Source organism: Mustela nivalis, assembly GCF_964662115.1.
Source record: "Mustela nivalis genome assembly, chromosome: X".
In the NCBI taxonomy this organism is placed as follows: domain Eukaryota; kingdom Metazoa; phylum Chordata; class Mammalia; order Carnivora; family Mustelidae; genus Mustela; species Mustela nivalis.
The window spans coordinates 112078532-112100217 of NC_139040.1; positions in this window are offsets into that span (position 1 = coordinate 112078532).

The window sequence follows — 21686 nt, forward strand, 5'->3', positions numbered from 1 at the left end:
CATTAAATGATATTAACTGACATTGATGGGCTAAAAGAAGTAGTTCTTTAAATCCATTAGCTTCATTTATTGTAGAAATGTTGAACCCAAATATCTTCATGAATTTAATAGCTGTATTAACTAGAGGAATGTTGACAATATTGTACATTACATTATTTGATATTCTTTCTATGGTGACTCCTCTTTTTTTCCCTCGATGAAGGCTTTTAAAAGAAATACCTCTCTGGTTTCAGAGTCAGAAAAACCTATTTCTTCAGAGGAACTGTTTGATTTCCTCTCCTTCTGTACCTTCTGAGTCATGTAACTATTTAATCTCTTTGACTGGTCTGATTGAATGCTTGGAATCTGAAATATTTTATCTCCCATTAGGAGATATTTAGGATGTTAATGCTTTTTTTAAAAAACTGATAGTATTATTTGATTTTATCTTATTTCCCCATCATAATTTCTCTTGACCTCATTTTTTCTCATCAGTTTTATTTCATATAGGTAAAGCATAAGAGATTTTGAAATGGATGTGTTAAATATTCTCAAACAGGGTATTACTTGAGGAAGGTAGGGGATGGGAAGGGAAGGAAGGAGAAACCTACCCAGTTCTCCCAACTTTAAAACTTTCAAAGGATGAAAATAAAGGAGGAGCAGAAAAAAAGACAAAGCAAAACTACTGCTCTGCACTCGCATGATACATGTAATGTACTAGGCTTTACCCATTTCTGAGATAGATTTTTTTTTAAAGATTTTTATTTATTTGACAAAGAGTGACACAGAAAGAGAGGGAACACAATCAGAGGGAGTGGGAGAGGGAGAGGCAGGCTCCCTGCCAAGCAGAGAACCCCATGAGGGGCTTGATCCCAGGACTCTGGAACCACGACCAGAGCCTAAGGCAGGTGCTTAATGGCTGAGCCACCCAGGCTCTCCTAAAATAGATCTTTTATGAGACAACTTTTACAAAGCAAGGAGATACCCAGATTTAGCCGCTTAGCTGAAAGAGACCTTTGTTCAAAATTTCTTTTCTTTCTTTCTTTCTTTTTTTTTTTTTTAAGATTTTATTTATTTATTTGACAGAGAGAGATGGCCAGAGAGGGAACACAAACAGGGGGAGTGGGAGAGGGAGAAGCAGACTTCCTGCTGAGCAGGGAGCTCAATGAGGGGCTTGAACCCAGGACCCTGGAATCATGACCTTTACCAAAGGTAGTTGCTTAACAACTGAGCTACCCAGACACCCCGTTCAGAATTTCTTGGTGAGGGACTGAATCCCATATTCTTAGTCCAGATGATTCCATAGTTGCTCACTGAACCCCTCAAGATCTAGAGAAGGTCACATAGTCTGACCCTAGCTAATTAGAACATCTCAACCCACAAGCAAAAGCATTGATTTGGAAGTAAATTCAGGACTCAAGGCTAACCAGTCAGAGCCCTCTGAGAGATTTCTCATGGGACTTCAGTTGCAAATGTGGGAAGCTTAGAGCAGCTGTTGGTTCATGGGTTTCCATCTACTGAAGCCTTAGAATTAGGCTACCACTATAGGATGGAGAGCTGAAAACTAATAGAAGGGAACTTAAACAAATGCAATTAGAGTTTCTAGTTACATAAGCCATTGGTTTTCTTTATTACTTAAAATAGTTTGAATTGGGTTTTGGTATTTGCGAAATTAAGTGTCACAACTAACAAAACTCATATATAGGTCATTGAGTCAAACAGGAGAAAAGGGCCTTAGAACCAAATAATAATAATACCCAAGGATTAGAGGATGTTTCCTTCCCTCTGTGTTCGATGAACAAACTTTTATGTTCTTGATATTTAGACGTGCACATGATTTGTTCACTCATCTATAATCTAAGGACTTTTAATCAGTTTGCTTATAGTTCTGACCTTTTTGATCCATGTATCTAGGCTCTGAAAGGGGAAAAAAAGACCTGAACATTCCCTCATGGAAGATATTAAAGACATTCATTAAACTGGAACTTCAGCAGAACCTAAGGTAGCCAGTGTTCTGACAACCACAGCCCAGATGTGCTGATTTTACTTCATAAAATTTTGAGGTTTTGAACTATAAACAGGCCTATCTGATGACATTTCTCTTTGTATTTCTCTGATACCATTATCCAAATTTAAGATCTGACTCTACATGATCGTGGTCTTTGCATACTCATATAATCCATCTATTTATAATTTTACTTTTTAAAGGCCGTGGTTAGTGATGAAACCACCAAATTTCACAGTTCACTTTAGGAATCATTCTACCTCAGTTTTCTAGGTATGGTATACCAAATATAAATGAAATAAGTAGAAACTATGTATGCATTATAAGCACAGGTTTTCCTCATTGCCTGTATCTTTCTTTTTTTGAATTAAAAAATATAGAGGGGCTGTTCTTCTTTTATGTCCCTGCCTATTTTTCTGTCCCAAACCCACACATTCTGTTAATCTGAATGTTCCTTTTTAATATCCCCATTGTATAGACCTAGGCTCTTCTTTTAATGCACTATTATCTTGTATTTTTGCTGTCTGCCACGTATGTGTTCAGAAAGCCCTCCCATCTCACTCTGCATTTATCTTATTATAGAATTAAGCCCTTGAAGTACACAGTTTGTTTAATATGACATAGTAGTACTCCCATCAACAATTTCCTTTTCAGGTGTAGCATTATAATTACTGTGAAGGGTTTCATTATTAAATCAAGCTCACACTAGTAATAGATCTTACCCAGCATCAAACTATAGTAATGATTCAAATGCTATAGGTAAGCATAAAGAAGAGCTGCAGTATTTGTTTCTTGGAGGAGCTCAATGTTGTCAGGTATTCATTTTCTAGTAAATTGTGATAAAATTTTGCTTTTGGACTAATAGTAATTTTTGAGAGTTTAGGGACTCCCCCATTTTATACAGTGTTAATTGCACACATAGTAAAATGCTCACTTGACTACCACCTATTCTCCAGCCAACCATGCTTATTGTCTTTTTACAGTAAACAATATAGATTATAAGCATGTTTGTAAGATGAGCTCTTAGAGATCATTCATCACTCATCTCCTTTAGATATGAAGGGAACAGATTGTGGGTCTGTGGTCAACTCTCCATGTCTAATCACCTAACGTAAAGCCTAGAATATATTTGGGGATTGGTAACAATATTATATATGGAGAACCAACTCTTTAGTATGCATTGTGACATAAATAGAGGCTCACTGACAACTAAAGGAAGGCCCTTTATCTTTACAGAATTCATAGTGTAGTGGAAGCACCATATAAATAATACATATTTTTATGTGATAAATACATTTATAAATAATATGTTTATTATTACAATGTGCATTATGTCAAGTGCTAAAATTTATGCTAAGTTATTAAAACAACAAGGGTGAGGGATACCTAAATCAGATTGCAGAATTCGTAACACCGTCTTGAGGAAAGGGTATCTAAAACTGAGTCGTGAAGGAGTATAATGACTTGCCTAAGAAGAAAAAGATAGTCGTTCCAGCTCAGAAAACAGTGAGTGTAAAAGAAACAAGATGGGAATAAGCTGAGTGAATTGCTATGCTGAGGGCAGAAAGGGTTTGTGAGAGTTCAGAAGAAACCAAGGAATGAGGTAGGGTCTGAATCTAAAGTGTTTATTTTCATTTCGAAACTACGGGTAACCAATGAAAAAATTTAAGGTCATAAGGGACATACACCTAGATTTTCATTTATTCCTCCTGTATTTTCTATTTAACTATTAATTTATACTTCCCACAAATACTTGCCGAGAGCCAATCGTTGGCATAGAGGTTATTTTTACAAGTATGAGTAAATGGGACAAAATTCCTTCTCTTTTTGATATTATACATAAGTAAATAAGAGAAATAATTTAAAAGTAACACATATTCGTTATTATAAAATATGACGTTTGTGACAAGCACAGCTAAGCATCTCTGAGAAGAAATATACTAGGTGGGAACTATCTAGTACAGTTTGTCAGTGAAGGCTGTTTTGTGGAAGCTGCATCAAAATTGGTGAATGAAAGAAGAGGAAAAAGTCTTTGGTGATTCTGCATGACAGGTAGGGAGAACTTCATGAACTTCTAATGAAGGAAACAATTTGATATGTTTAGGAGCACATGGAGACAAGAAGAATTAGGAACAAGTCAGGAAGCTTTTATAGTAATTGAGGTGGGGAGAAAATAATGAGGATATCGATCATAAAAGCTAATATGTCTGAAGTGTCAAGTTTGAAACACATACAATTGCTAGTATGCAACTGTCTGACCTATCGAAATGGCATTGTTGCTTGGTTCAGCCTGTATTATTAGATACTATGCTAGGTACTTGAATACATAATCTCATTTAATATTCAGTAAGACCATATGAGGAGCTATTGCTCATATTGTTACAGTAAGAAAACTGAGGCTTATTGAAATGAAGTAGTTGGTGCAGGGACCCATGGCTAGTAAGAGGTTGAGTCATTCAAGTCCCAGAAAGTTTCAGGAGGTATATCCCTACAGAATAATATAAGGAACTATTAATAAAAGGACTATTTGCAGAGGGATTTATATGGTTTCTGGAAACCAAAAGAGATAGTTTGGTAATCCAGGAAGAGCATGAGCCAGTGGTGACACACTGCAAGGCCTCAAGGGGCAAGCTGAGTGTTGACTCAGAAAAGTAACTGTATGTAAAAGATTGCCTGACAGAAGCTGTGGCCTTTGGTGCAGATACAAATCCAATCTATAGAGACTCACTAAGAGATAAATGAGCTAATAAGTACTCCAGAGTTGACTTTCAATGCAGTTCCATTCATTGGACTTCCAACCAGAAGTCAGAAGGCAGGGATGCCTATGGATATAGTCCATAAAGATCCACCTCACAGAGCAACGTAGAGGAGGTTTGGGTGGTCCTGCAAGGGACTGGGAGATAAGGGATACCCAGCATTGTGGTGCAGCCAGGTACCGAACTGAGCTCATGATAAAAAGCATGGTTTGATATATTGGTTGGTGGTCTGAAGTAAACAGTAGAAGTACAGATAGTGAGGATGAAGCAAATAGAAAAACAAATATGGGAGCACTCTGCAGAAACTTGCAGGGGATAAGAAGAATCTAGCATGAGTCTAAAATCTTTGGCTTGAGTGATTGGGTACATAGTGATGGTATTAAATAAAATAAGGACAAATGGAAGAGGCAGAAGTTGAATTTGGAGGGTGTTTAGTTGTAGTGTCTATGAATCATCCAGCCTAGTGGATAGATGGAGAGGGAAAGAGAGAGAGAACATTTCAGAGATAGTTTTGAATTAGAGATTAAGATTTATAAGTCATTAGCGTAGAATTTTGGTGGCTGAGATTTGGGATTAGATTGCAGGTACCCAGGATAAATATATAGAAAGAAATTTACAGAGAACCAAGATAGGAAAGCTAGGCTGCATTAAATCCTAGGAGGCAAATAAAGGAAGAGGATCCACTAAAAATCATTTTTCTACTGGATAGTTTTCTTTTTTAAGATTTTATTTATTTGTTTGACAGAGATCACAAGTAGGCAGAGAGGCAGGCAGAGAAAGAGAGGGAAGCAGGCTCCCTGCTGAGCAGAGAGCCTGATGTGGGTCTCGATCCCAGGACCCTGGGATCATGACCTGAGCTGAAGGCAGAGGCTTTCACCCACTGAGCCACCCAGGCTGGATGGCTTTAAACTACTGGATAGTTTTAAACTAAAAAACAAAATACAGGATAAAATGGTATTGCCGAAAAGAAGCAAGGAGAGAATTATTGAATGATGGTTCACTTCTAATTCTAAAAAAGTTAGAAATGTTAGTACTAAATATAATTGGTTAAAATAATGGACATACACTGACTACAAACATTTATTGGAATTTACATGGTCTTTGATCCTTCTACCTGATGCAGAGGTGGAAAGTTTAGACCAGTCAAGAAGGTCAACATAGGGCCCAAGTATGGCAGACTGACAAAGGTAATTAGCATAATATAGATGAAACAAACGAAGGAAGGATACCAAAGCTAAAAGTCCAGGGATACACTGTGGTGAAGTTTTCCAAGAGAATGGTAGCCACATAAAAGTCAATGAATAAGAAAAGCTATATAACGTGAAGATAATTTGGTAAATGCCTTGAACACTTATAGGGGATATTATATCTTCTCTTGACCTAATTTTCCTTCTTTAAGAAGAAAGAGTAGAACAGGCTGATGAGCTAGATTTTCTTTTATTTTATATTTTTCAAGATTTATTTATTTGTTTGAGGGAGAGTGTGTGAGCAGGGGGTCAGGCAGAGGGAGAAGGACAGAGAATCTCCAGCAGAATCTGCACTGAGTGTGGAGCCTGAAATGGGACTCAGTCTCAGGAACCAGACATCATGACCAGAGCTGAAGTCAGGAATTGGAAGCTCAACTTGCTGAGCCACCCAGGTGACCCAGATGAGCTAGATTTTAAACTATAATTTCCCTGCTAACTTATAAGAGTATATGTCTCATTACATCATATTTAATATTCTATTTATTAAAAGGAAGTAGCATGTTTTAACATATTATAGAAGTGAACTTAAAATAGGTATACTTTTTAAGGAAATGAGCTATGAACTTAACTTGATGAAAGCCAATTAAATAACAAAATGCTATTGTTATGGTCTCTTTACCTAGGATATGATAAAAATTCAAACACACAAGTTTTATTATATATTAAGAATGCTATTGGACTGGGTCCCAGAGAATGCTATTTAATGCTTATTATTACTGATGAGTAAAACTTATTTTTCCCAATTAGCTGGACAGCAATATGAAAAAGTTAACAGCATGGCTAATTACAGACTGGAAAGAACATTTCTGACCAATCTAACATATATTCAAAAGCACTAAATATAAATTCTCAAAATAAATTTGGTACCTATATAGGAAAGAAACTATTTGTTGCATTCTAACAGAACTCCCTACAGTTCCAAGATACAATTAAGACCTTCCTCTTCTACCGTAGAATTGGCCGTTATAGTAAATACTCAGGGCTTTGTTTTGAAAAGCATGTTCTTGAACAAATAGATTTCATCTCCAAGACTAATTTCTCATTTTCCTATTTCTAAATTCTTGTTCCTAAATTCATATTTTTTATTTTTATTTGGCCTTTAACAGACATAACTACCCTAAGGTGCAAATATAAATGACCATTTAAATTTGCACTTAACAATAGTTCTTCCCCAAGCTGATAAAGTATACGGGATAATGTTTTTTGAGGGTCCGAAGTATAATTTTGGATAAAATTTACAGGAAATAATTTTGCTTAATTCACTATAATGTTCAAACTCATTATGGTTGAATGGCCACTGGCCACCGAGTGATTAGTTGACTGGACAATGAATACCAATACTTGGAGAAGCATAAAAATTAACCTTTTAGCCAAGATTCTTTTTTATTGTTATTGGGTGCTGTACAGTGTATGACGGTTCAGCTAATATTCATCTCCTACCCTGTCCCTTCCTCCAAGGCATGAATATATTCTCTGCCCATTGATTTAGACCATAGGAAAAAGATTCACTTTACAAAGTAGGCAGAAGTAACAGTGTGTGAATTTTAAAATAAGAGCAAAAGAGACTTCACAAGCTGTTGCTTAACCATCTGGGAGCTTTTGTGAGTGCAAGTATGAGAAAAATACTCCACAGGTAGCCCCTGCCCCTCTTTTCTGGGCTCAGAATGAGACTCCTAGAGAAAACCTGAAATTTACTTAGACCTGGAGCAGACTCCTCCGGATGAACCACAGACCTACAGTTTGAAACAGAACTCCATGCCCCAACACCTAAGTATTGGAAAAAGGGAAATCAAGTGTTGTGATAAGCCACTGCATTTGGGAGTATTTTCTTATGGTACATTACAGAAATTTCTGGCTAAGATCGTGGGGAAAAGAAAACAACCAACTGTTCATTCAGAATGAATGTTCACTCATTCAGAATGATTTAATGAAATTCTATGGATTGAATACAAAAAATATTTGTAACCTTTGATAAAGATTTTAAGAAATATATGTTACCTGATTTACATGAATAGTGTCATGTAATTGCTAAATGATAAGCAGAAAGCAGAACACCTGTTTGTATGTCTTATTTCTCAATTACAGCATTGGTGCAGTCTTTTAGATTCTCCTATATATGTGAGTATTGTGCCAACTCTAAAAAAAACAAGACATATTTTTACTAGTATTAAGTGCCCTGCTTCAAAAGACATCACTGAAATTAAATTTGGAAGCTTTTCCTTGGTTACTTTTTGTAATCAAGGTATTCCTTTTTGAGATTGTGTATTAGATTATTACTGTGGCTGTAACAAATTCCCACAAACCTACTAGCTTAAAGCAACACACATTTATTATCATTAGCTAGTTCAGGAATGTTATATCTGTCTTAACTGGCTAAAATCCAAGTGTCTGCAGGGCTGCATTCCTTTTTAGAGTTTCGAAGGAAAATCTGTTGCCTTGACCTTTTGAGTTTCTGGAGGTCACCCACATCCTTGGCTCATGACCCTTTTTTTCCACTTCTAAAACCAGAGATATTGGGCCAAGTCTGTTTCCCACTGTAATCTGTTTTTCCTAGTCTTCTTTCTTCTTCCAGTTACAAGGATCTAGTGATTATACTGGGCTCACGAAAATAATCCAGGAAAACCTCCCATCTCAAGGTCCCCCAACAAGCAATCTTAATTCCATTTTATTTTTTTTCCTCAATTAGTTAACATACAGTGTAATATTAGTTTCAGGTGTACAATATAGTGATTCAACACTTACATGCAATACCCGATGCTCATGAAAGTGCCCTCCTTCGTCCCCCATTTTACACCTCCGCGCTGCCCACCTCCCCTCCAGCAACCCTCAGTTTGTTCTCTATAGTTAAGATTAATTCCATTTTAATTCCATTTTAAACTTAATTCCCCTTTACCACATAACCTAATGTATTCTCAGGTTCTGGGGATTAGTGTGTAGATATCTAAGACATTCTGCTTATAATAGATTATATCATTATAAGTAGATTGGGCTAATAGTGATATCAGAACAGAATACTGTTTTACACACACAGAGACACACACACAGTAGTATAGCACCTTGGTTTGCTTTATATAATCTATAGTGGACTTTCTAGTATTTCCCTATCTGTGTTTGTTTGTTTGTTTGTTTGTTTTAGTTTTTTCTTTCTTTCTTTTTTTTTTTTTTTTAAGTACTCTCTACATCCAACATGGGGCTTGTGCTTACAACCCCAAGATCAAGACTCACATGCTCTCTGGACTGAGCCAGCCAGGCACCCCTGTCTTACCCGTTTTTAAGCTGCATGTATTTTGGGCAAGACATTGGAACTTACTAAACTTTTAATTTTATCATGTATCATTGGGGATAATGGTATAATGACATTATTATTTTGTTGTGAGAATTAAATGCAATAATATACACAAGGGTCTTTGTGACTGTCTGATATACATTGACTAATAAATAGAATCTGCTATACTAAACTATTTATATCTTTTGTTTAGCTGGAGATTAAGTATTATGTTTATTTGTAATAATTGGGTTGTTCTTTGCTACTATACTGAATATTTCTTCTGGCAGGGGAATTTCAAATTATACATTTGGCTGTATATGAAGAGCATAGAAGCCAAAAAATGAAGCTCATAATATTTATACTCTGAATCTGCATTAATCTGAATCATCATAGGATCAAATCAGAATGCATGCTCATTTAATACTACCAATATTATTTCCAATTACATTTGTCTCTGGCTAATCTCAAAATAGAAACCTAATATAAAAATGTTGATAAGTGGAGACCACATTTTATTGATTTGAAAATAAATACAAATAAGATTTTTGAGCTTCTAATATTGCTTGATAGTAATGATTCATTCTTTACAGAAGAACTAACTGAAAATCAATTTCAAATTAAACTATAATTACATGTAGAGTGTTATTAAGGTATCAGTCTTGGTTAATGACAATTTCCTCAAGATAAAATCTGACCATTTATTTTCTTAACCTGCGTGAGGCACAGAGATTCCTGTAGGACACACAGAAACTCTGGTAAAACTTAGCTCTACAGCCATATAGACTTAGAGAGTTAAGTGGCTCTAGAGAGTGTTATTCTTACTTCCTTTTAAGTCAAATTTTAGGGACTTCTGGGTGGCTCAGTTACTTGAACATCCAAATCTTAGTTTTAGGTCAGGTCACCACCTCCGAGTTGTGAGATTGATCCCTGCATCTGCTTGGGATTCGCTCCCTTTCTCTCCCTCTGCCTGTGCTCTTCCCCCAGTCCATGCCCTTTCACTCACTCTCTCTCTAAATCAAAAAAATTTTAGGTAGAATAAATTGTACAGCACTACACATTCTAGGATTCCATGCTGAGTATTTTCCAAATTCTTATTCATAAGAAATAGCTATTTTGGAAACACAAGTTGGTGCTTTAAGTTGAAGAGAATTATGTGGGATTATACACTTTGTAATCCTAAAAGTTTACAAAATTAACTCTGCAGACATTTTTAAGAGCCACTGAGGAATGAAAGGTGCCGGAGAAAGATAGTAAGAAAACTCTCGGATTTCTATTAGCCTGAATTTTCTAGTCCCAGGTAATTAGTACTTCATTTAAGAATTATTTTTGTGTATATTGTTAATAATGACTCAAAAATAACAACACAACAGCTGTGTTAAAGTGGAGACTTATGGTTTAATAAAATTATTAAAACATTAGTGCAGTGGAGGTAGTTTTATGACATCTATACTCCTGGCAATAGACTGACTGAAAAGAGTGAACAACAACAGCAGCAGCAGCAGCAAGAAAAAACAAAAGAAAGTTCTATAAAGGAGGTGGTAGGTGGCTAGTAATTGGTTTATTGGAATACTTAGATCACAGAACTCTTTCCTTATTGGGCTCAAGAGCAGAGAGCTCTGTGCAGAGTCCATCAGCCCTACAGGAAAGACCTAAAGGTACTGCCACCAGGATTTCCCCCAAGGAATCTTTATTTATATGGACCTAGGATAAAGCCTAAATTTGTTCAGCTCCTTCCACATATTCAAAGAGTTTTAGTTTGCCGGTTACAATTACAGGCAGGTGGCCGAGTGGTCCCACAAAGTTTCAGGCACAGAATATGATAACTGAAAAGGAAACAAGAAAGGAGGAGGAAGACAACAAATTAAAAGTACCAACAAAGGAAAAATTTAAAAAAAATGTTTCTTGGAGGGATAGATACCACACAAAGAATAACATTTCAGTATCAACAGAGAAATAAGAGACGGTAACACATCCATGACATTAGATCAATGTTAGAAAAAAAGAAATCTTAGGAAAAAATAAATAGTTTGCAGGTTTCCCAACACAGGCAAAACTAGCCTCATCATGCCTCCACTCAGTAGAGAGAGATGAATGCTAAGTCTCCCCTGGAGCCCCTCTCCAAGGTCTAGGTCATAGGCCAAGAGGGCCCCTCTTCTGAACTCCAGAGACAGCAGCATCAATTTAGTAGTATCTACCTCTCTGAGATCAGGGTATCCAGTATGTGAGACCCCTCCAGTCTATTTCTAATCTTTCATTATTCCAACCTCTTACCTTTGTTCCTTTAGCCCTACGGTGGTTGCCACTTCTGCACTCACAGACTTCATGAGGTTTCTTCCCCCAACCTTTTCTGCTATTAGTTAACAGACTTTGAGCTAATTTTCTGCTACATTGTCATCTATCCAAAAAAGAACGTAATTTCTTTTTTCCTAAACAATTCTGCCTGACACTACCTGCCCATAGCCAGAAAAATGAAAATCTCAATGGATGAGTTGGAAGATAAAAGTATGCAAATCCCGAAGAGTAGAGCAAAAGACAAAGGAAATGAAAGTAGGAAACTGCTGGATTGTTCTGGGAAGCCTGATGGCTGAATAGTAATATTTTTAGAAAGAGAAAAGAGAAGCAATACATGAGAGGAAATAAAGCAAATATTTCAAGAAATTTTCCAGAACTCAAGTGTGTTAATTTCCAGACCAAAAGAATCCACTGAGTGCCCAGTACAATAGATGAACACAGTCCCCCTCTCCAAATAACATCATGAAATTTCAGAATACTAGAGACAAAAAGAAGTTCCCATAAGATTCCTAGGCGGAAAAATGGATGTCATACAAAGGATGTGTCATCAGACTGGCTTTGGACACCTCAACAGTGACACAAGGACAAAAAGAGGCATCAGAACAGTGCATCAAAAATGGAACCTAACGGGCGCCTGGGTGGCTCAGTGGGTTAAGCCGCTGCCTTTGGCTCAGGTCATGATCTCAGGGTCCTGGGATCAAGTCCCGAATTGGACTCTCTGCTCAGCAGGGAGCCTGCTCCCTCCTCTCTCTGCCTGCCTCTCTGCCTACTTGTGATCTCTGTCTGTCAAATAAAATCTTTAAAAAAATAATAATAATTTGCCAAAGGATGCCCTCCAGCTACACAAGCCTGTGAGTGAGGAGGGTGGAGGAAATGGTGTTCAGAGAACTGGAGTCCTGACATGGGAAAGAGTCACAGGGAATTTCCCCATTGTCCATGAAGAATGTTAGAAGGTCATGTGTACAGTGCACGAAAAGAGCACCAGTCCTGATGAAATCCTGATAATATTACTCTTAATTTTGTTAAATATGTGATTTAACAGAAATTTGTGCTGGGACAGTGACGGATGGTTGAAAGAAGGGAAACAGTGATAACAGTGTGAACAGCTGATCTGTCACTTACCTAAAGAAGAAAACAATAAATGTAAGCATCCTTCCCGAGTTGTATGTGCATGTGCATCCACATGTGTGTGTTTTCTCTGAATTTATCAATATGTTTTAAAGAAGATACGGAAAGATTGAGATCTAAATGATGACTGCGTTTCTACTGAAACTTGAAGTTTGATTATATTGATTAATAAAGATGAACATACACACGTGTTACTGAAATATGGAGATATAAAAATGCCAGATAAAGTAGATGAAAAGACTCAAAACTATTTACTTGCAGGACAGAGGAAATGGGATGTGGGTAAGGAGGCAGGACGTTGTCCTATTTTTATTTTAACCTTGGAAGTCACATTTAATTAGAAGTTATGTGTGTTACTTGATAAAAGTAGACAAGAATTAACAATACTAATCTTGGGGTGCTTGGCTGGTTAAGCGTCAGTCCGTTAAGCATCTGACTCTTGCTTTCAAGCTGGGCCTTGATCTCAAGGTCAGGCTCTGTGCTCATTGGGCAGTCTGCTTGTTATTCTCTCTCTCTCTCTAAAATAAATGACTGAATCTTAAGAAAAATAATCTTATACAGCAAGTTGATTTATTTTGTTAATCTCTACTGTATTTACTTATTTATGGACAAAATTGTAGACTTAGCTATAGGTTTTTAAAACGTGCAATTAAAGGAAATAATTAACCACCCAAGATGCTCTATCTGCATGAAGATAAATGGATAGAAATTTCCAAATATCCAAACAAAACACTGGATCACTGACTAGCACTGTGTCTGATGCAAGGTATTCCTGTTGTTTTTTGTTTTTTTGTTTTGATACAAGATATTCTTACAATAAATGTTCAAGTAAATAAACTAGTAATGCCACTTCTTATTCACAGTCTTTGTTAGTACTCTAGTGTACTTATGGTTCGATCATTGCTTCTGATTCAGTTCTGTGTGCCATGAGAAGGTAGAAAAAATGCGTACCGAGGGCCCAGCTCCCAAACAGTTCTTCTCAGTATGGTAAGACTCATTGCATTTAAAAATGCACATTTATAAACACATGAAATAGACTCATTGAGATTCATTAATTTACTCATTTTTTCACAGAACATGGAATAAGTACCTTAGTAGACATTATTCTCAGATGAAAGGATGAAAAGTAGGTCACAGTTCCCGCCTTACAATGATCCATGGCATGTTAACTACAAACAACTACATGACTTTCTCTTTCACTTTTAATACAAAACAATTCCATTATTCTCACTTCCAATGTGTCAGAATATTCAGAGAGTTAATAATATGTCAAAAGTCAAGTATTTTTCAACTATCATCATTGGGATATGAACTTAAACTTGAAAGCAAGAGTTTTGCAACAGCAAATTATCTTTATTGTCCTCAGAAATAATCGTTTTAAACATTTATCAATTGTTAGCAGATGTTGTTCTTCTAAGATTAACTCTGTATGTGTTACCATTGAACATTTTTAACGAGGTTAATACAGTTAAATGCATAGATAGAAGTTTGATTATCCCTGAAATTCCAGAGGGTTATATTTAGCATATTTCTATGAAAAATGCCACTAATGTCAGCAGTTAGAGCACATTGCAACTCCTGTGCCCTTCATGTTTAAAATGCCATTAGACAAGTTTTCTATTTCTAGGTTTTCTAAATGATTTAAAGTAGCTTCGAATTTAGAACCTAAAACTTTAATGCTATAGAGTCAAACTACATATTTTTTTTAAAGATTTTATTTATTTATTTGACAGAGAGAGATCACAAGTAGATGGAGAGAGAGGCAGGCAGAGAGAGAGAGAGAGGGAAGCAGGCTCCCTGCTGAGCAGAGAGCCCGATATGGGACTCGATCCCAGGACCCTGAGATCGTGACCTGAGCGGAAGGCAGCGGCTTAACCCACTGAGCCACCCAGGTGCCCATCAAACTACATATTTTATTAGTGAAAAGAAAGAAGTCAAGAGGAAGTAAAAGACTGATGAAAAGTCAGAGAGCAGGTGTTGTCATTTATGGGATCACATCCACACGTGTTAATACCCAGTCCTGTGTGACTTGGACCAGAGAGGATGAAAGGGAACATTAAAGAATCACTATCAAGACTCTATTTTCAATACAGTATATTGCTAGATTTTGTTTCATAATAGTTTTGTTATAAAGTCTTTGTAAAAATGGTGAAGGCCCCAACTACTTTTATTAGAAAATATTTATGCTACAATAATGAGAAAATAGGTATTTTAGAAAAGTTAGATGAGTCAAAGTGGGTTATTTTTAAAACTGATTAGTACTTGCAGCATTAAGGCTTAATTAGCTATACATAAAGCCCAAGAATAAATCATAAAATTGGGCTTATTAAAAACGTGAGATATATAGCATGTCATGTGTGATTATGAAAACACATAAATAATAATGCATTGTCAAGGTTACATGCATGTGTTATTATATAACATATTATCGTGAGTGCCCATGGTGGTGAGTGAGGTAGTGAGGAAATACACATGGTGGAGGGGAAGAAGAGAGAGTGAACATGAGGATAAATGGACAGACATCAAATAATATTTTAACAAGGATGGGGTCTTGCATAGCAGGCTAATCTGATAAAATATGGTTAACTGCATTCTTTGCACCTGAAGTCTAAAAACAAAATAAAATGCAAAAACTTCTTAATATATTCTTTAATATATTTATATCTGCATAATAAATAATTTATTTAGATTTTTATGTTTATATATTTATAGTAAATGTATATTTTTAAAATTAATATAAGTATTTAAATAAACACCACATTTATAAATATTTAATATATTTGCATTCTATCAAACTTCACTCTGTCTTAGAACTTAAGAATATTCATGAGAATGAAAGTAACATGGCTGATAAAAGAGGCTTTATATTGGAAAGCATACCAGTTTTTAAGGATGTATGTATGCCTCATATATTATTAGGTAAATAGAAAATTAATAATTTAATTATGATAGAACAGTTTTTGCATAAATATGTAAGATCCTGATGACAATAGAAACCAAAATTAAAATTTTCTTTAATATATAGCTGTTTGATTGAGTATTGAGAGGTAGTTGACTTCATATTCAGTGTAACTGTGGCCAGCCCTATTTCCTGTACACTTGTATAGGCCTATTACAGTAGTGGCAGGACCAATTAGCATGCTTTTGGACATGTGTAACAGAATATCTAACAGTGACTATATTAATTAATAATATGGTACAGTATGGTGATAGGTAATTGGATCCTTGGAATGAGCACTGGTCTGGCCAGTCAGTTCTACTCTCAGAGCCTCATTCTGTTTATGTGAAAAATAGTGATATTAGATTATACAAGCTCTTAGGTTCAAATTAAATTTCTGTAATTCAATTGCATTCGAATAGTATTGGCCATTTATCAGAATGTTTTAAGGTTGTATATCTGATTTCCTAACCTTGATTAAGGCAAGTTCAGGCAAAGTAGGAGATAGGCTTTATTTTGAAACTGACCTACAGAATATGGTTATTATTTATGTGGGAGGAGCAGGGAATTAACTAATGAGAGATGAGCAACCCCCTCTGATGTCAAACTAGGGAAGAAGGAACGACTTGATTCACAACGCCATGGTGACTGAAGCATGAGAAGGTTGATTTTCCCTCATAGATTTTGAGAATTTTATCTGAGTATATCCTTATTTTTCGTAGGAATGATGACACTCTTCAATACCTAATGACATTACTCGTAAGACTAGGATCATCAGTTAAAAATGGGGCCACAGCAGCAACCAATCTTTAGCCCCAAGTGGTCAGGATAACATAAAGTCTATCAACCCCAACGAATATTTAGATCTTAAATATCTTACAAATTTAGTTCAAGGAGAACAAAAATGTAGCTTCAATCTTTTGCTACTTTTTTCCTTTCATTTATGCTTATACCTACAAAATACTTATTTTTCTTTTTAGACAAATTGTTAAAACATGGCTAATTTCAATAATACAAGCAAAGGAGACCTGAAACCTACTCTGTCTTGGTAATTTAGGCCAAAACAGAAGTCATTCTGAAACTGACACACAGAAATACATTTGGAATATTTTCCATTTCAATGGAAAATTTAGTGGCAAGAGAAAATTTGTGCTATATTTTCGGTTCTCTTATTTTGCAGTCACCTAAAGAACATAATAGGTTTGTTTCAACTAATAGTCTAACGTAGACAAATGTAAACACCAATTGATAAATAACATTATTTAAATCCTATTGTTTGAAATGTTACTTTAATAACATGTGGCAGTTTTCCAACTTATTTATTTATTTAAGGAGTTATTTATTAGACAGAGTGAATTAGCAAGATAGAGAGCACAAGCAGGGGGAGTGCCAGGCAGAAGTAGACTCCCCGCTGAGCAAGGAGCCAGATGTGGGATTCAATCCCAAGACCCCGAGATCATGACTTGGGCCAAAGGCAGACACTTAACCGACTGAGGCACCCAGGCACCCATATTTATTGATTTCATAATTAATCAATGAATCTGGAATTTATAAATAAATTTACATTTTCAAACGTGGAACCAAAACATACAAGAGTTTCATAGGTTATGAAGAGTGAAGATAAATTATAAACATTGCATAAAGTTTCTTATTGTTCTGCTAATGATGGATATTAATTTAATCTGGTCCTTCACTTGTGGTACCAAGAAACAAGATATTCTTATTTAAAAGACAAATAATTACAATTCATCTTAATCATTCTGTTTACAGGATGCCACTTAAAAAGTACTTAATAATTGCAGGTTTTAACAAATGAAATACACTTTAGATTCTGAGGGAGCACATATTTACACACCCATGTTATGTTACTTGGTAGATTAAACTGGTAGGTCCTGAACCACATGCTGTGATGATGGATTTAACACTTCATAATGAGCACTAAGTAATATTTACTTTGTATCCTCATTTGCATGAAGTTGCTTTATGTTAGAGAAATAAGAGCCTTATGTTGAGTTTATTAGAGCAGTATTAGGTTTAAGACCTCCAGACTTTTCCCCATCTGTTAACTGAAATAACTTTTACTTGTGGAAGGCAGACCAAAATAAATGTACTTCAATTAAGCTACTTGTTTTATAGCCACAAAATTGATTTTACATTCTACAGATTCTATCTCTGTGGGAGTTGGAGAGTACACAGAGGCAATGATGTCTTTATTAAAATTCTGGACTCCATTTGAGAAAATATAAATATATTTAATCAAAAGCATTTTGCAAATTAAAGACAAACAAGACAGAAAAAATGGAAGAAATTATCCAAACATATAATTAATAAATTTATATTGCACCTGTTTTTTTGTTTGTTTTTTGTTTTTTGGTAACTATATCAACATTTTAAAAGAAAGTAATAGTCCAGGTCAGTATTTCTGCTCTAAAGTCATTTTAACATTTTTTTTAACTAATTTAATTCAATTGTAGTTATGGGAAATTGCAGAGTCTACTTATTGATAGTGCTGACATGTGACTAAATTGAGAGTAATCTTCATTTTTAAAGACATGTATGTTTAATTAGCAAATTAACTGTATGCTATCACAATTTAATATATGTGAATCCTTGGCTACTTCAGTAAACTCAAGTATGGCCACATATGGTCCACCAAAAATACTGTTTCTCTACTGATACCATAATCTTTTCTCTTTATCATTTATATTTAATGAAAAATATCTTTATTTCAATATCTCAAAAAAACATCTGACCAGCCATTGTTTTTGTTGTTGTTTGACAAATGGTCTTCAAATTCTTAGTTTTATTCCCTTTAAGTTAGACTGTAGTCAAATAGTTTTTTAAAATAACAAAGCTAGTTGCTGGAAAGTATGTAAACCTGGTGAAGTCTGTCTTTTAGTGACTCATTTTTCCCTTTAGTACTTTTTCCTGAAGTTTATAATCTCTGCAGCCACAGTATTCTGTTTTACAAAATAACTGTGTACCAAATCATTCTATACACAAAGTTATAATGTTTGTGAATTAACTGTACCTTAAACAAGAAAAGTAATAGGGATACCTGGGTGGCTCATTCAGTTGGGTGGCCAACTCTTGATTTTGGCGCTGGTTATGATCTCAGAGTCATGGGATCTAGCCTTGTGTTGGGCAACACATTCAGCAGGCAGTCTGCTTGAGATTCTCTCTCTTCCTCTCCCTGCCCCTCCCCTCAATCTAAAAATAAAGTAAATCTTTAAAAAAAAAAAAAAAGAATCAGTGGCACATGATTCTAAAAATAGAATGTCACATTGGGAGGCTGGTAAATGAGATCTTCCTAGGAGTTAAAGAACTGAAAGGTTAACATGTGAGTGGTTAATTACTCTTTGCATGGAAGGTGTAAGATTTAAATGGGGAAAAAATACCATAGTTAAAAAGTATGAAGTCATTACGTTTATACCTTTGCATTGTTTGTAAACTATTTAAGAATTTTTTATTGTTATTCTTTTTTTTTTTTTTTAATTTAAATCTTAGTTAACATATAGTGTAGCATTGGTTTCCAGAGTAGAATTTAGTGGTTCATCACTTACATGTAACACCTGGTGCTCATTCCAGCCAGGCTACTCCTCAATGCCCATCACCCATTTAGTGTACCCCCTCCCACTCACCAATCTCCCCTCCAGCAGCCTTCAGTTCTCTATAGTTAAGAGTCTGTTATGGTTTCTCTCCCTCTCTATTTTTATCTTACTTCATTTTTCCTTCCTTTCCCCTGTGTTCATCTGTGTTGTTTCTTAAATTCCACATATGAGTGAAATCACATGATAGTTGTCTTTTCTTGACTGTCTTATTTCATTTAGCATAATCTACTCTAGTTCCATCCACATTGTTGCAAATGGCAAGACTTCATTCTTTTTGATGGCTGAGTAATATTCTATTGTGTACATATATACCACATCTTCTTTATCCATTCATCAGATGATGGACATTTGGTCTCTTTCCATAATTGAGCTATTGTTGATAGTGCTGCTATAAACATTGGGGTGCCTGTACACTTTCAAGTCAGCATTTTTGTATCCTTTGGATAAATACTTAGTAGAGAAGTTGCAGTGAAGTTGCTGGGTCATAAGGCGGTTCTATTCTTTTTTTTTTTTTTAAGATTTTATATATTTATTTGACAGAGAGAGATCACAAGTAGGCAGAGAGGCAGGCAGAGAGAGAGAAGGAAGCAGGCTCCCGCTGAGCAGAGAGCCCGATGTGGGAGTTGATCCCAGGACCCCGAGATCATGACCTGAGCCGAAGGCAGCGGCTTAACCCACCGAGCCACCCAGGTGTCCAAGGCGGTTCTATTCTTAACTTTTTGAGGAAACTCCGTACTTTTTCCTAGAGTGGCTATACCAACTATTTAAGAATTTTTATCTCATCTATAAATCCAAAGTTTGTAGAACCATCATAAAGGAGAATTACTGCTATTAGGCTACACGAAACAGCCAAGTCAAAAAATTTAGTCATTTTGTTCAAACTGCATGAAATTAGATCAATCAATTCTTTATTACATATGGCCTTTATATTTATAGATTATACTAATAATTGTGCTATTGTTAAATTCCTTAAGCAGCCTGGAAGCTAAGACAAAGTTACCCATTTTTAAGTGAAGGATACAGAAAAATTCAATCAGTTAAGGAAGATAGGATCTACAGAGAATAGATATGAAAATTTTAACTATGAGGAAATTGTGGGGAAATGATAATTAAATATGTTTATTTTAAGAAACAAAATTAGGGTAATTTACATCATAATAAGGCTTTTGTACACTTAACTCTGGGAAAGTGTTCCCTTATTAATACTTTTCATATTCAGGTCATATTCTTAAAAGAATTTTAAAATGACTTCAACTTTGACGTTGTATGAAATGCAATCTCCCCTAAATCTGCTTAGTACTCATTAAAATTGTTTAATATTTACTTCATATCTGAACATAAGAGAACCTGTTTTCAGTCCTTGTAAGTACAACATCACAACTATGCATGAGCTTTATGCATTGGTGTGGGACTTCAACTAGCCCTGTTGGGATTGTGAACCATGCCTGCTGCTCCTATGCTATGTATTCTGAAAAATGCCCAAGTACCTTCAGAAGTGATTAGCAGTCACTAAAAACAGGAGTTTAAGAACAAGGCTAGGTAATTAGACAAAAACAAATTTCTTTTCTCAATATGATACCCTTTATGTTTGCTTTCTAAAGACCTTAGGAGGGAAGAACCAAATTATTTCTCCATGCATGAGACTCTATAAATACTTCCAAACTCTTTGCTTACAAAAGTATCTGGACTTCGCTTATGAGAATCCACATGGGGTCGGGAGGGGAAACAAGTGGTTTCAGTTAGTAATACTGTCTAAGAATTTACACGAGTATTTCAGTATCATAATCTAAATTATACTCTCCCAAGCCTCAGTAGCATCTATTAGAGTTATTTCAGATCTATTTCTTGGTAGCATAAACCTACCATCATGCCAAAATAATCAGACTGTATTAGTTAACAGTAGAATGTTGGTCACTTCAGTTGAGAAGTAAGAAAATAAAACTGAGCTTTCTGGTTTTTTCTAAAACATCTAAATCATTATTTATGATGTCAGAAATACTTTCTCTAATACATTCTTCTTAATATTTTGCTTTTTCATTCTAGGATTAAAAAAGAGAAAACAAGTCAGGGAAAAAATAAGTTTAACAGTGGTCAATATCTTGAAGTTTTAGAGAATTGAAAGCTTTGTGTATATATTTCTGTTGATCAATAGGAGCAATTTGCTACTCCTGATCAGAAGACCAAGTAATCTTAAAGAGACCATCATTATTAGAAATGTAAAACTTAACCAGTGAATATTGATCATACAAAGACCTAAAAGAGATTGGATATATTTGATCGCACTGTTCTCCTTTTGAATGTTTTGCACCATGTATTTTCAATAGGGGTATGTGTATGTGTGTGTGTTTACTGTCTAAAGGGGAATCCTCTTGGGGTGTCTGGGTGGCTCAGTCAGTTAAGCATCTGCCTTCTGGCTCAGTTCATGATCCTTTGATCCTGGGATCAAGCCCTAAGTTGTCAGG